The sequence below is a fragment of the Eretmochelys imbricata genome, chromosome 4 (assembly GCF_965152235.1).
Source record: "Eretmochelys imbricata isolate rEreImb1 chromosome 4, rEreImb1.hap1, whole genome shotgun sequence".
Classification (NCBI taxonomy): Eukaryota; Metazoa; Chordata; order Testudines; family Cheloniidae; genus Eretmochelys; species Eretmochelys imbricata.
The window spans coordinates 40,618,978-40,635,129 of record NC_135575.1 but is presented as its reverse complement, the minus strand read 5'-3'; positions in this window follow the sequence as shown (position 1 = coordinate 40,635,129).

Genomic DNA, 16,152 nt, shown 5'->3' with positions numbered 1-16,152 from the left:
GACACAAACAGCCCCATTTCCTGCATATTCCAGGACCTGGCTGTAATAATGCAGTTGGATGAAGAACAGCTGGATGAAGCTGAATTGAGGTAGACTGATGTGATATTAGTGGGAAGCACTTTGGAGAACCTACCATATCTATAATATTACCCTTAATTGACAGTATCTGCCTTCAGATTACTAAAACTGTTCATGATGTAGGTGTTCTCGTAGTCACTTCATTACTTCTGGATACTCATATACATGGCTAGCAAAAAGACAGTGTCACGCACTGGGGTATAGGTGACGTGACCTAGTAGAACAGGACTGTGGTCTAGTGTTCAGAGCAGAACCAAAAACTAGTGGTTGAGGCCAGCAGTTCTGAGAAAGATAGGGACTAGCTCTGGAGCAGGCAAAGGTTGGAGCACAAACTGCTTTAAGAAGCTGTCCTGGTACAGCTGTGGGTATGGGACATATTGAGGTTATGAAAACAGCCACTGTGCTGCTGTTGCTACAAGGATTAAATGGTAATCTATTTGCCTTTCTATCTAATCAGGAAGCACAGTCACTTAATAAGCATTTATTGGGCCCAGCTGAGCTCACTGGATTCCTAGGTGACCATGTCCAGGGCCAGGTGAGTTCCTGAAAGCCAGTTCCCCAGTGTGTGGCATTCAAATTTGGCTATGGTAATCCAGGCATTTGTAACTTCTAGTTCGGTTATTGTAATTCTCTTTAAGTCACGTAAGAATGAACACAATCCTGACAAAACAGAACACAGGAACCTGTCTTTCCAGCAGCATAAACTATTTAGAGCACATTTAGTTTGCTTCTTTCTTAATTGGCTCCTTGTTTTCTGCAACGCCAAATTCAAGATTTTGGTCCTTTTGAAAACATTCCATAGTACTGACTCAAGTTATCATGACCTCTTATGACTTTGCTGAGTGGAGTTAAATTTCTTCTCTGTTTCTAGACATTTTAAAATGTTTAGTAAATGATCAACTATATATGTAGTCTTACACAGGATTGTTTCAAGACCCTGCTTCACTTTGATCTGCTTGATGAGTAGGATCCTTGGATATTCCAAGAATGTACAGAGTGCAAGATTGTGGGCAGTGTGCAAAGCTGCCATCAAGCTCAGGCTTCTGCTGCCCTGATCCAGGTGCTGCTCTCTGTCCTTCTATTATGCACTACATTAAAGCTGCCTGAGAGGTACTCACTGGTAGTGACCACAAAGAGCCAAATATCTGGCCTAGGATTGGCTAACAAAGTCATAGTGACATCCCAGTCACTCCCTTTTTGGTATCTGCACACTTTTCTTCTCATTATGCTGGCTGCGAGAAGATGTGAGGCATTATCATTCACATCCATATATTCACTGTATATCCCTGAGGTCTTCCATAGACCAGTCATTCAATTTTTGCAGTGGTGCTCCAAGAATTGGTTTCTGTCTGTTAACGTTCATCCAACTTTGAGATGGCAATGGCTACCCGCTTATCATTAGGTGTGGGGGCACTGCATGTTGATACCCAAAGATATGTCCCTATATCTGTGGCACTTAAGGAGATTCTTATGTACCAGCAAAGTAATCATTTATCAAAATTAAACGCCCATGAAGTGTCCGTGTGTCATAATATGAGGCTTTAGTTTCTGATGAGTAAGTAAAAGATGTAATTAAATATGGGTTCATATGCTGAGGTCTAAGCATAGCTAAGATTAGATTCTTAGGAATATTTTTTTTAATGAAAAGTAGGCTGTATTTACAGCCATCTGCATTTCTCTCTCCGACATGTAGATATTTATGCAATCCTACATCTCTGTGGCAAAGAGCATTACAGAGTTTGCATGTGTTTGGCCATTTTAAAGGAGTGATAAATAATGAATGATCCCAATGGCAGAATGCATAGCTTTCCCTTTTGCATTTTTAATGTGAATTGACCAGTTTCAATAAGAAGGAAAAGTTACTCCTTAATAAACGTAAGGTCACTTTTTCCAGAGGGGGAAAAATGCCTTGTCCAGGTCTCTCTCGCCTCCAGAGGAAACGGATAACCCTTTGTCTGGTTTCTGCTTTCCTAATTAGAATCTGGGGAAACAGACTAGTTCTGTCAGTTTTCTCTTCAGAGTGGAGATGGTGGTTAATTGTACAAGGGGAGATGAGAAGGGGTAGAGCTGCAGTGTGACTGGGTAAGGGGAGAAGCAGGGGAAGGGCTGAATCACTAGCAGGATACCTGAGTAAGCTGCTCCTTCTTTGCCCTCCTTGAGTTCCTTCTGTGTCTGATGATAGTGGGATTTCTTCCCCACTCCCCCCACTGCAGCTCACAGAGCATGACCCACAGAGTGCCCATTCACATCCCACTTCTGAATCATACTGCGCTGGGTGAGCAGCACTGAACTAGTTCATTTAATGAAACTTCCTTTGTATACCATCATAAAGTAATTCAACTTTTTTGGGTGTGCATCTATTTTGAATAACATAGGAATAAATTCCCAAAGGAGAATATGTTTCCTCATTCAGTATATACAATAGTAAGCATTGACACACCTCGAGAAAAAAAATCTAATTGAGATCTAGTACTCAAACTTGTTGCAAAGAGGCACACAGTTGTTCTCTGTTTCTGTTGGCACACATTTCTGTTTATTCCTAAACCAACATACTGTAATTTATTACTCACGGGAGTCTTCTGTTTATTGTGCTTTATGAATTTGATGACTGAACACAATAACTGCAGCACTTGGGTATGTTGGAAAAGGTTTAGAAAATTAATGCATGTCTTCAGGATGTAATCCCTTCCCTGTGAGGTTCTGGTTAAGGTTAATGTGACATAAGCTCGGGAGCTATCCTTTCTAAGTCACCAGCTGTGCAGTGAAGAGTATTAAAAAAGCTTCATTTGATCCTGGCTGTTGGTCTTTGGGGAGAACAAATAACAAGGGATTAAAGGAAAGAGTATACTGCAAGTATTTGGCAGAAAAATCTATAGCAAAAGGATTAGGTAACTGTCCTTAGTGAAAGAGACAACCTGGATGTGTCTTTTTGATAGAAAGACACAGAAGTTTTATGTAATTTTATTCATTGAGGCCCATAAGGTCAGTATAATGCTTAAGTTTAAAATAAAATGCACTATCACTGGAAAATAACATCCAAGTGAAGGGTAAGACTTCCTTTTCACTCATGCTAGTTCTGATCCTATTATTTTTTACTTTTTACTTAGCAAATTACAAGAAAATTGAGATTTTATCATAACCCTAATCTGTAATTTTTTTCCTTGGGAACCTAAGGGTATGTCTGCACTGCAATAAAACAGCCACAGTTGGCCTACATCAACAGATGTAGGCTCATGGGGCTCAGGTTGTGGGGCTATAAAATTGCAGTGTAGACGTTCGGGCTCAGGGTGAAACCCAGGCTCAGGGACCCCTCAAGGAGGGAGGGTCCCAGAGCCCAGGCTCCAGCAAAAGCTCAAAAGTCTACACTGCAATTTTAGAACCTCACAGCATAAGCCCTGTGAGCCCAAGTTAGCTCAGCTCAGTGGTCAGCCCTGGGTGTTTTATTGCAGTGGAGACATACCCTCTAACAGTGATTGATTAAAGTGACTCAAAAACAGCTTCTTCAAAAGATTATTTATCCTTTCACCCAAATGTACATAGCACCCAAAACAGGGATAAAACAGAAAACAGCCCAACACGCATTTCCCCCCTGACTACACCATAATCTTTCCTAGTAAGCTTTGGTAAATTCCATTCAGCCCAGTTACCTCTCTCTCTAGGCTTGGAGAAAACAGACTGCACTCTCTGTCTATCTTTGTTAGACATACCCTCCAGCAGCTGCTGACAGCCCACTCAACCATCCCCTTCCTGTCTAGGCTAGCATCTTTAATGTTTTAGTTTCCCCTTTCATCCTAGGTTCAGTTTGGGAAGAATAAAGTTTAACCTACTAAATTTGCCAGTGGCTATTTCCCACTTAATAACTTTTCACCAAGGATCCTTGTTATTCCTTATCATAGCACCTTACCTTTGCCATTGTTTTTGTTTCCTGTTGGCTTCCCCCTTTGATTTAACTCTATATACTCAGGCTGGATAATACCACACAGATAAACCGAGGTGCACATAATATTTATAAAAAATAGTACACCTAACTCTGTTATTCATTACAGATGGCATCCTAAACAGCCAGCATATTCTTACTCACCCCATTACTACTGCTGCCATTTCTAGGAGGTGTTTCTCACACCCTATAAACCTTTCTGGACAGAAGGCAAACCCTGGCCTCTACCCTCCCCAGGATAGTTGGCAATCTTCCCTAGGGAAAATTCCAGTAAAAACAGTCTGACTCTCCCATGCTTGACTCTGACATCTTGCCCTAACTTATTGCCAGCATACAGCATGTGCCTTGATGGCCAGAGACGCCACAGCTGAGGGATGGGTGGGTGGAAAATTGCCTTGAGCACAGGTAGATACAGTGACCTTCCCTCCTCTCTTCCTATATGGCCTCTGATCCCGTCTCCTTTCCACAACAATCCCAGTCACTTGTCTCATTTAAACCAGCCATTTACAGGGCAAAAATTGCCTATTAAACCCCTATCCTGGCAGTTTCCTAGGGAGAAGGGGTATGTGGGAAAGACCCATCTCTGACATCTCTATGGTGACAGTGGTTCACTAGTACATTAACCATTTTATTACACATTAAATTAAGTTTCCAGGGCCTGCGAGAAATGTAAACAATGGACTAGGCAGAAGTCACTGTGTTCTCTTTTTAGCAGCCCTCAATCTGCTCTTCTGTACAGCCCATATTCATACTGATTAAATGCCAGTGCAGGATATAGTATAACAGTTCCAAGAGTGAATCATCTTTTGTCTGTTCTCCAGGCACCTCTAATCATGGAAATCTAATCTGTTCTAATTAGCCCATGTGCAACAATTCCATAGATAATTAACCCTTTCATTTAAGTAAGTGAAGAATTTGTGCAAATCAACTCTTAAATGCATTAGGATAGCCTTTTTATGTTACATTTGTGTGTGGTGTGGATGGCTTTGATTTTCACACTTTGCATCTTGCTTTACTCCTGTAAGAATGTTTGTGTTGTGTTTTTCTGTTTTCAAATGTTTTTAATCTCAATATTCAGACCATTGAGGTTGCATTTTTAATTATAAATTTATAAGTATTAAAGGTGTACATGTTTACTTACTCAACAAAACAACCCCCCAAAATAACAAAACCAATCTATGTTCTCAATAATTCATATTGATACAGAGCAAATACCAAATGAAGTTATAATTTAAATCCATAAATTGTGAACAAGAATACTGGAAAAGACTTCTTTTAATAATTGTGACCTAATGAAAACAAAACGGTACTCCAGAAATCCATACCACTTTTCCATTCTTATATGTAGCTCATTACATCCCTTTAAGTACATTTTTTCTGTTATATTATTTGTTCTTTTAATGTAAAATGCAGCAGAACCATCATTGCAAAGGTAAAGTTTGATCCTCACATGTGAAGATTATAATTGCAATCTTTAAATAAAATATCTATAGGTTATCTGGTACTTTAATACCTGTATACACGCAGAACCCAAAAATGCAGTGTTGGCACAATGATGCTGAAATCTGTAAAGACAGGATGAATATAAATACATCAGCACTTCAGTTTGATTCAGATTCTTATCCAAACCTCTTTGACCTTTAAATCAGCCATAAAATTGCATGAAAGTAAGTTCTTGTGAAATTTCCAGTACTTTCTGGTTCTGAGTAAGTCAAAAATACCACTGTGGAGGTTTGGGGAATCTGTCCGTGCATAATTTATGAATTCTGTTTGAGATTATGAGCTCTCTCTGTTTGTCTGTCTCAGAGTGTAAACTCCATTTTGAATGTGGATCTGGTTGCCTTCTGTTGTCTGCGGGGTGGTTTCCAGCTGGAATGGAGCCTACATGTCTGTCTTTGAAAGAAACAGCCATTAAGGGCGATTAATTAGTGAATAGACCTGGCCCAGACAGAACAATAGGCGGGCTGAAGACTGGGGGAAGCCAGTTTTCTCCAATGTCTCTGCAGAGCTTTAAGATTTGGAAAGCAGAATTTCTTCAGCAGCAGAAAAGATGAACCAGGTGTTAGTGGTAGGTCATGTAAACTTCCGGGAGAGTGAGGAAGTCTGAGACAGGCTAGAGGCGCATTTCTAGCAGGGAGGTCCTGGTTAATTGTGAGTCAAACTAAGGAAGAAGGAAGCTAGCTGACCTACAGCAGGGAGAGCCACTCCATGAGTTAGAAGAGAAGCCATGTACAGGAGGATCCAGGACTCCTTACAGGACTATGCCCTAAGCCCAAAAAATGTTCCAGAGTGATGAGGCAACTGAGGCAGGTAAATGCATGTATGTGTTTTATTATTTTGCCTAGATCCGTGTATTTCTCATGCTAGCTATGTAAAAGTTTAATTGTGTTTAGAAACCCTTGCAAAGCAAGCATGGCAGTTTGTTTCACTATCTCTTGTCCCTGAAGAAGTAAACCATAATCCTAGAGTGCACACAGTCTTGCAACTCTGAGGCCATGTCTGTACTACAACCTTCAGTTGACGCAAGTTATATCAGTGCAATGCCACCACAGTTAGCATATCACTAGTGTGCATGCATATTTGACTGCTTGTGTCAGTGCTGAGCATACACACCAGGAGTGCTTGTGTCAATGTGTAGAGCAGTGCACCATGAGTAAATATTGCAGAGTGCCATGCTCCACCACCTGGGACACTGTTTTAGGTGAAATTTTTGCAATGCATGGTGGGGCAGAAATGAGCTGCAGGGCTGACTGGGAACAAGGGGTCAAGTTCTCATCATGCAACTTTGCCTATCCCATAATGTCATCTGTTTTCCATTTGCTGTACACCTTTTTTTAAAAATCTCATAAATCCACATAGCATTTGTCACTGCCTGCCATCTCGGACAGAAGCATCATAGTCCTTAAAGTTCTGCACTGCTGTCATGAATTTTGCAAACACAGGAGGAACGATCCACTGGTATTTGCAGAGTTTCAGGAAGAACCACAATGGTGGGTGGCATGACAGTTTCTTAGAGGACAGATTGATGAGGGACATAGTAAAAATAATTTCAAGGTTGCTGGTGGCAAGTTGGGGATGATGAGCAATGGGTGAAGAACTTTTGGATGCTTAAGGCCACATTGCTGGATCTGTGTACTGAGCTCTCCCCAGCACTCCAGCACACGAACACCAGAATGAGAGCTGCATTAACGTTGAACAGTGAGTGGCGAAGCTTGCAATACTGAATCGCTACCAGTCAGTGGGCAATCAGTTTGGAGTTGGAAAATCAACCATGGGGGCTGTTATGATGCAAGTGCATGGGACCATTAATCATTGCCTGCTACGTAGGACTGTGACTCTTGGCAACGTGTGGGACACAGTGTGTGGATTTGCAGCAATGGTGTTCCTGAACTGTGGTGTGGTGATAGATGGCATGTACATCACTATTTTGGAACCAGCCCACTTTGCCACAGAGGACATCAGTAGAAAAGGGCTACTTTTGAATGGTTATGCAAGAGCGGGAGATAACCTGGAAGACTTCACTGACATCAGTGTGGGCTGATCAGGGAAGGTTCATGATGCTCACATCTTTAAGAACACAGGACTGTTTAGAAAGCTGCAAGGAGGGACATTCTTTCTTGCTGGAGTACGGTTGGGAATGTTGAAATGCCAGTAGTGATCCTGTGGGACCAAGCCTACCTCTTACTCCCCTGGCTCATGAAGCTGTGCACTTGCCACCTTGACAGCACCAAGGAAGGATTCAACTACTAACTCAGCAGGTGCCAAATGACAGTTGAATGATAGATTGAAGGGATGCTGATAGTGTTCACTCATGAGATTGGATCTCAGTGAGAAAAATATCCCAGTGGTTATAGCTGCTTGCTGTGTCCTGCACAACATCTGTGAGGCAAAGAGGGAAAAGTTGCAGCTGGCATGGAGGGCAGAGGTGGAGCAGCTGTCTGCTGAATTTGAACAGCCAGAAACAAAGGCAATTAGAAGAACTCAATGTGGAGCTATGCAGCTGAGGAAGGCTTTGAAGAAGCTTATTAATGTTCAGCTGCAGTAATGACATATAATGTGGCCTGTGCTGTATGTGACCCTGAAGTTTTGGGGGCTGTTAGGAATTGTGTGGTGCTTGGCGTACATTTATGAATATCACACTACTTTTAATGCATGTATTAATTATATGGTGCTTGCCGTACATTTATAATAATTACACCATGCTGAACCAATGATTCTGTGAGACGTTATAATTACAAGTAGTAGGTCCTTTGAGTAGAGCTACGCATTCTGCAGTATATATTGTGAAGTAAAAAAAGAGGATTTTTTTCCCCAAAATACAGACATTTACTGTGTGCCAAAAACAGTGTCAAGATAATGTGCAATTAAAAACAAATACATACAAACTTCTAAAATAATCAGTGGAACGCAACTTTAAAATTAGAAAACATTATTGACCATTTCAGTACATTTTGGCTACATATACACACTGACCTGTGAGAGCCACGGTTAGTGTATACAGCTGTGGTTTTCCTTACTGCCATCCATCGTGGAGGGGTAGAGGTAGGGATTCAGCTCCTGTTGTCATGTTGGGGTGTGCATGGAGCTGCTGCAGTGGAGCTCTCCATTGCAAAGGGAGACAAGCCTGAGACTGTTGGACCTTTAGGTCAGCAAGAGTCTGCAGCATTTATGTTTGCTGCCTGAGAAGCCCCATTATGTCCTGGTGCATCTCTGACAAGGTTCCTTCCCCACTCTGAACTCTAGGGTACAGGTGAGGGGACCTGCATGAAAACCCCCCTAAGCTTATTTTTACCAGCTTAGGTTAAAACTTCCCCAAGGTACAAACTATTTTACCTTTTGATCCTGGACTTTATTGCTGCCACCACCAAGCGTCTAACAAATATATAACAGGGAAAGAGCCCACTTGAAAATGTCTTTACCCCCAAAATCCTCCCAAACGCTACACCCCCTTTCCTGGGGAAGGCCTGATAAAAATCCTCACCAATTTGCATAGGTGAACACAGACTCAAACCCTTGGTTCTTAAGAACAATGAAAAAGCAATCAGATTCTTAAAAGAAGAATTTTAATTGAAGAAAAAGCAAAAGAATCACCTCTGTAAAATCAGGATGGTAAATACCTTACAGGGTAAGCAGATTCCAAACAGAGAATCCCTCTAGGCAAAACCTTAAGTTCCAAAAAGACACAAAAACAGGAATATACATTCCATTCAGCACAACTTATTTTATCAGCCATTTAAACAAACAGAATCTAATGCATATCTAACTAGATTGCTTATCAGCCCTTTACAGGAGTTCTTACCTGCATTCCTGCTCTGTTCCCGGCAAAAGGAAAAAAAACAGACATACTGAGAGAAACTTTGTTTCTCCCCCCCTCCAGCTTTGAAAGTATTTTGTCTCCTCATTGGTCATTTTGGTCAGGTGCCAGCGAGGTTACCCTAGCTTCTTAACCCTCTACAGGTGAAAGGGTTTTTCCTCTGGCCAGGAGGGATTTAAAGGTGTTTACCCTTCCCTTTATATTTGACAATCTCTCTCTTTTTTTCTGCTGGTACTCCTGGATTGGTAAGGCTTAATTAAATGTTTATAAAGAGCTAGAGTCTCAGGGCTGGGCAGGAATGAGGTGGTCAAGGCTCCCGTTAGCCCCTTGCATTGCTATGCTTACATCGTCTGTGGGAGAAGAGGAGGGGATACTTGTTCACTGCTCCCCTCTGGGGAAATGGTGGAGAAGGACGGGGATGGGGACCCCCACAAGGAGAGGAGCAGACAAGGAGCAGTAAGCTGTTCCATGAAAAGAGGTGAAGTGATTTACTTCCTTCACTTCCCCAGAAGAAGGGAAGAATTGTGACTGTGACTCAGTCCATTCTCTGGTCTGTTTCTGGGTAAATTCCCTTACTCAGAGAATATTGTAAAGATACGATTAAGGCCAAAGTGGTTTGAGATTTTTGAATGAAGATAGTTTATATATACTTACAGATTTTGGATGGTTTATTTTAAGTATTTCCTAAATATCTTTGAATGACAGAATGGGAAATAACATATTAATTCTGAAAAAAATCCCAAACAACGGAGTTGTTTGTGTCATTGCCATATATTACACAGAGGCAAATAACACAAAGTGCTGAGCATCCACGTGTCCTGCTGATGTTAGTATGTTGGAGTCACTCAGTACCAAGCACCTCACAGGATCAAGACCTAAAATAATAATTTAAGGTACAAAACATAACAATTTTAAACCAATTTTACTCTACACTGTAGGACCATAAGAGTTCCAGAACTGCCTTCCCCTTAAGATCTTTCCAACTAATATTGCTTGGGTTTTTTTCTTCTTTCTTTGTACTATTCTGAGCATCTCTGACCTGCTACAAAAAGCTAGAAATGATGAAATATTTCTATTCTGAAGTCTGCATTTGTAAAGGACACTTTCTATTTACAGGCTTCAGCTTTGCTTTGTTTTTCCTCAGTTGCCATAGAGAGAGTACAGTATGATTACTTTTCTTCAGAAGGAGGGGTGTGTGTGTACATGTGTACAGACTTTATTTTACTGGGCGAGCTGGCAAAACTTCATTGTGAGTTCATATTAATATTTCTGCCTTTTTGTTTTTCATATTCACAATTATTTTCATTTTGACTTCTTTGAAAGCCTGAGGGAAAACACAGAAGAGGTGTTTTTTCCTTTGCTAGCAGAAGAAAAAAATACATAAAATTTAATGTTAATAAATGCAAAGTAATTCACATTGGAAAACATAATCCCAAGTACACATATAAAATGATGGGGTCTAAATTAGCTGTTATCACTCAAGAAAGAGATCTTGGAGTCATTTTGGATCGTTCTCTGAAAACATCCACTCAAATGTACATCAGCAGTCAAAAAAGCTAACAGAATCTTGGGAATGATTAGGAAAAGGATAGATAATAAGACAAAAACTATCATATTGACTCTATAAATCCATGGTACGCCCACATCTTGAATAGTGCATGCAGATGTGGTTGCCCCATCTCAGAAAAGATATATTGGAACTGGAAAAGGTACAGAAAAGGGCAACAAAAATCAGTAGAGGTATGGAACAGCTTCCATATGAGGAGAGATTAAAAACACTGGGACTTTTCAGCTTGGAAAAGAGATGACTAAAGTGGGATATGATATAGGTCTATAAAATTAGGACTGGTGGGTAGAAAGTAAATAAGGCAGTGTTATTAGTGTTAGTAGATCGCATGCCCTGGTTCTCATGGGTGACTTCAATTTTCCTGATACCTGCTGGAAGAGCAATACAGCGGTGCATAGACAATCCAGGAAGTTTTTGGAAAGCGTAGGGGACAATTTCCTGGTGCAAGTGCTAGAGGAGCCAACTAGGGGGGGAGCTTTTCTTGACCTGCTGCTCACAAACCGGGAAGAATTAGTAGGGGAAGCAAAAGTGGATGGGAATCTGGGAGGCAGTGACCACGAGTTGGTTGAGTTCAGGATCCTGACACCGGGAAGAAAGGTAAGCAACAGGATACGGACCCTGGACTTCAGGAAAGCAGACTTCGACTCCCTCAGGGAACGGATGGGTAGGATCCCCTGGGGGACTAACATGAAGGGGAAAGGAGTCCAGGAGAGCTGGCTGTATTTCAAGGAATCCCTGTTGAGGTTACAGGGACAAACCATTCCGATGTGTCGAAAGAATAGTAAATATGGCAGGCGACCAGCTTGGCTTAACGGTGAAATCCTAGCGGATCTTAAGCATAAAAAAGAAGCTTACAAGAAGTGGAAGGTTGGACATATGACCAGGGAAGAGTATAAAAATATTGCTCGGGCATGTAGGAATGAAATTAGGAGGGCCAAATCGCACCTGGAGCTGCAGCTAGCGAGAGATGTTAAGAGTAACAAGAAGGGTTTCTTCAGGTATGTTGGCAACAAGAAGAAAGCCAAGGAAAGTGTGGGCCCCTTAATGAATGAGGGAGGCAACCTAGTGACAGAGGATGTGGAAAAAGCTAATGTACTCAATGCTTTTTTTGCCTCTGTCTTCACGAACAAGGTCAGCTCCCAGACTGCTGCGCTGGGCATCAAAACATGGGGAATAGATGGCCAGCCCTCTGTGGAGAAAGAGGTGGTTAGGGACTATTTAGAAAAGCTGGACGAGCACAAGTCCATGGGGCTGGACGAGCACAAGTCCATGGGGCCGGACGAGTTGCATCCGAGAGTGCTAAAGGAACTGGCGGCTGTGATTGCAAAGCCATTGGCCATTATCTTTGAAAACTCGTGGCGAACGGGGGAAGTCCCGGATGACTGGAAAAAGGCTAATGTAGTGCCAATCTTTAAAAAAGGGAAGAAGGAGGATCCTGGGAACTACAGTCCAGTCAGCCTCACTTCAGTCCCCGGAAAAATCATGGAGCAGGTCCTCAAAGAATCAATCCTGAAGCACTTACATGAGAGGAAAGTGATCAGGAACAGTCAGCATGGATTCACCAAGGGAAGGTCATGCCTGACTAATCTAATCGCCTTTTATCATGAGATTACTGGTTCTGTGGATGAAGGGAAAGCAGTGGATGTATTGTTTCTTGACTTTAGCAAAGCTTTTGACACGGTCTCCCACAGTATTCTTGTCAGCAAGTTAAAGAAGTATGGGCTGGATGAATGCACTATAAGGTGGGTAGAAAGTTGGCTAGATTGTCGGGCTCAACGGGTAGTGATCAATGGTTCCATGTCTAGTTGGCAGCCGGTGTCAAGTGGAGTGTCCCAGGGGTCGGTCCTGGGGCCGGTTTTGTTCAATATCTTCATAAATGATATGGAGGATGGTGTGGATTGCACTCTCAGCAAATTTGCAGATGATACTAAACTGGGAGGAGTGGTAGACACGCTGGAGGGCAGGGATAGGATACAGAGGGACCTAGACAAATTGGAGGATTGGGCCAAAAGAAATCTGATGAGGTTCAATAAGGATAAGTGCAGGGTCCTGCACTTAGGACGGAAGAACCCAATGCACAGCTACAGACTAGGGACCGAATGGCTAGGCAGCAGTTCTGCGGAAAAGGACCTAGGGGTGACAGTGGACGAGAAGCTGGATATGAGTCAGCAGTGTGCCCTTGTTGCCAAGAAGGCCAATGGCATTTTGGGATGTATAAGTGGAGGCATAGCGAGCAGATCGAGGGACGTGATCGTCCCCCTCTATTCGACATTGGTGAGGCCTCATCTGGAGTACTGTGTCCAGTTTTGGGCCCCACACTACAAGAAGGATGTGTATAAATTGGAAAGAGTCCAGCGAAGGGCAACAAAAATGATTAGGGGTCTGGAACACATGACTTATGAGGAGAGGCTGAGGGAACTGGGATTGTTTAGTCTGTGGAAGAGAAGAATGAGGGGGGATTTGATAGCTGCTTTCAACTACCTGAGAGGTGGTTCCAGAGAGGATGATTCTAGACTATTCTCAGTGGTGGAAGAGGACAGGACAAGGAATAATGGTCTCAAGTTGCAGTGGGCGAGGTTTAGGTTGGATATTAGGAAAAACTTTTTCACTAGGAGGGTGGTGAAACACTGGAATGCGTTGCCTAGGGAGGTGGTGGAATCTCCTTCCTTAGAAGTTTTTAAGGTCAGGCTTGACAAAGCCCTGGCTGGGATGATTTAATTGGGTATGGGTCCTGCTTTTGAGCAGGGGGTTGGACTAGATGACCTACTGAGGTCCCTTCCAACCCTGATATTCTATGATTCTATGATTCTATGATTTACTCCTCATAACACAAGAACTAGGGGTCACTAAATTAAATTAATAGGCAGCAGGTATAAAACAAACTAAAGGATGTATTTCTTCACACAACGCACAAACAACCTGTGGAACTCCTTGCCAGCGAATGTTATGAAGGCCAAGACTATAACAGGGTTCAAAAAGGAATTAGATAAATTAATGGAGGACAGGTCCATTAATGGCTATTAGCCAGGATGGGCAGGGAGAATGTCCCTAGCCTCTGCTTGCCAGAAGCTGGGAATGGGCAACAGAGAATGGATCATTGATGATTACCTGTTCTGTTCATTCCCTCTGAAGCATCTGGCATTGGCCACTGTTGGAAGACAAGATACTGGGCTAGCTGGGCCTTTGGTCTGACCCAGTATGGCCATTCCTATGTACATTATTATAAATTGAAGGATAAATTCATCATTTTTATCAGAAGCTAATAAATCAGTTTCAGACAATGCAATATTATTGTTTTTATGAATTCCCATATTTTGTCATCTGAATAGATGATAACTTCGTATTTTCAGTTATTTGAGTTAATATAATAATAGAATAGTAGATCCTATAGATTTTAAAAAGACCTATTTGGTCACCTAGTCAATCCCTCTGCCAATACAGAATTTTTCCCTACTAGTACATTGTCCATTCCAGTAATAATTGAACTAAATGAAGACACTTCAACCACATTCAGGAGACTTTCCTATAGTCTAACAGTGCATGCTGTAAGGATCATTTGGCAGATATTCAGCCTGAATTTTACCTTTCCAAATTTCTTCCTGTGACTCCTAGCCATATACTACTCAGATCCTGTAAACATGCTTTAGCTTAAATTGATTACAGAGTAGTCCCACTGAAATCAATTTAGGGTAGTAAAGATACGCCTTTACATAGTTCTGTGCAGAATATGGGCCTAACTAGAATAATGGAATCAAAGAAAGGTAGGGCTGGAAGGAACCTCAAGGGGTCATCTAATCCCTGCTTTCAGGCAGGACCAAGTATATCTAAACTTTCCCTGTCATGTGTTTGTCTAACCTGTGTCTAAAACCTCCCATGATGGGGATTCCATAACCTACCTTGGAAGCCTATTCTACAATTTAACTACTTTTATAGTTTGGAAGATTTTCCTAATATTTAACCTAAATCTCCCTTGCAGCAAATTAAGTTGAAGTAGTCCTTCCTCTTTGGATATAGACAACAGTTGGTCACCATCCTTCTTATAACAGACCCTAACATATTTGAAGACTGCTTTTAGATCTCCACCTCTGACTTTTTTTTCTCAAGATTGAACATGCCCAATTTTTTAAAACTTTTCCTCTTAGATCAGGTTTTCTAAACATTCTATCATTTGTTGCTTTCCTCTGGACTCTCTCCAGTTTGTCCACATCTTTCCTAAAATGTGATCGCCAGAACAGGACACAGTTCTCCAGGAGAGACCTCTCAAAAATAAGGCCCTGTAGCTGCGTGCGCCTGCTCAGTCTCCTGTCAGCCTAAGGAGCAACAGCTGGTCCGCATCAGCTGGACTGCCTGATGGAATGCCTTGCCTGATTGGTTAAGGAAGATAGCAGGCTTGATCTTAAACCCAGTAGCAATTTGCTGGCTGTTCAGAGCATTTACCCATGGCTGTGATAGTTCCTGTGCATGCTTGTTCCCAGCCCTACCTCTGCCATGCCTCACTCCAGGTAAATGTGCTTCTTACTCTTGGCTATGATTATTGACCTTGATCTGTGACCCTTGGCTCTGGCATCTGGCCTGTGACTCCAGTTCAGGCACTCAGCTCTGATTCCTGGCTATCCACTCCTACTTTAATCATGAGGAATGATTATCCACATCTTGATCACTGATAAGGCTTCACCAGTTTTGAGTAAAATGGCATAATTACCTCCCAAGTCTAACATACAACACTCTTGTTAATACCCAAAAATATTAGCCTTTTCACATTGTTGACTCATACTCAATTTGTCATCCACTAAGACCCCCATATTCTTTTCAGCAGTACTACTATCTAGCCAGTTATTCCACATTTTGTAGATATGCATTTGATTTTTCCTTCCTAACTGAAGTACTTTGCATGTGTCTTTCTTGAATTTCATCTTGTTCTCCAATTTGTCAAAGTCATTTTGAATTCTAACCCTGTCCTTCAAAGTATAAGTAACCCTTCCTAGCTTGGTGTTGCTTGCAAATTTTATACTTACTCTCCATTTCATTATCCAACACATTAATGAAAATATTTAATAGTACTGGACCCAGGACAGATCTATTCAGAGCCCCACTAGATATGTCTCCCCATTTTGACAGTGAACCATTATTAACCACTCTTTGAGTATGGTCTTTCAACCAGTTTTGCACTCATCTTATAGTATTTTCATCTATACCATGTTTCCCTAACTTGCTTATGAGAATGTCATGTGTCAAAAGCCTTACTAAGATCAAAAT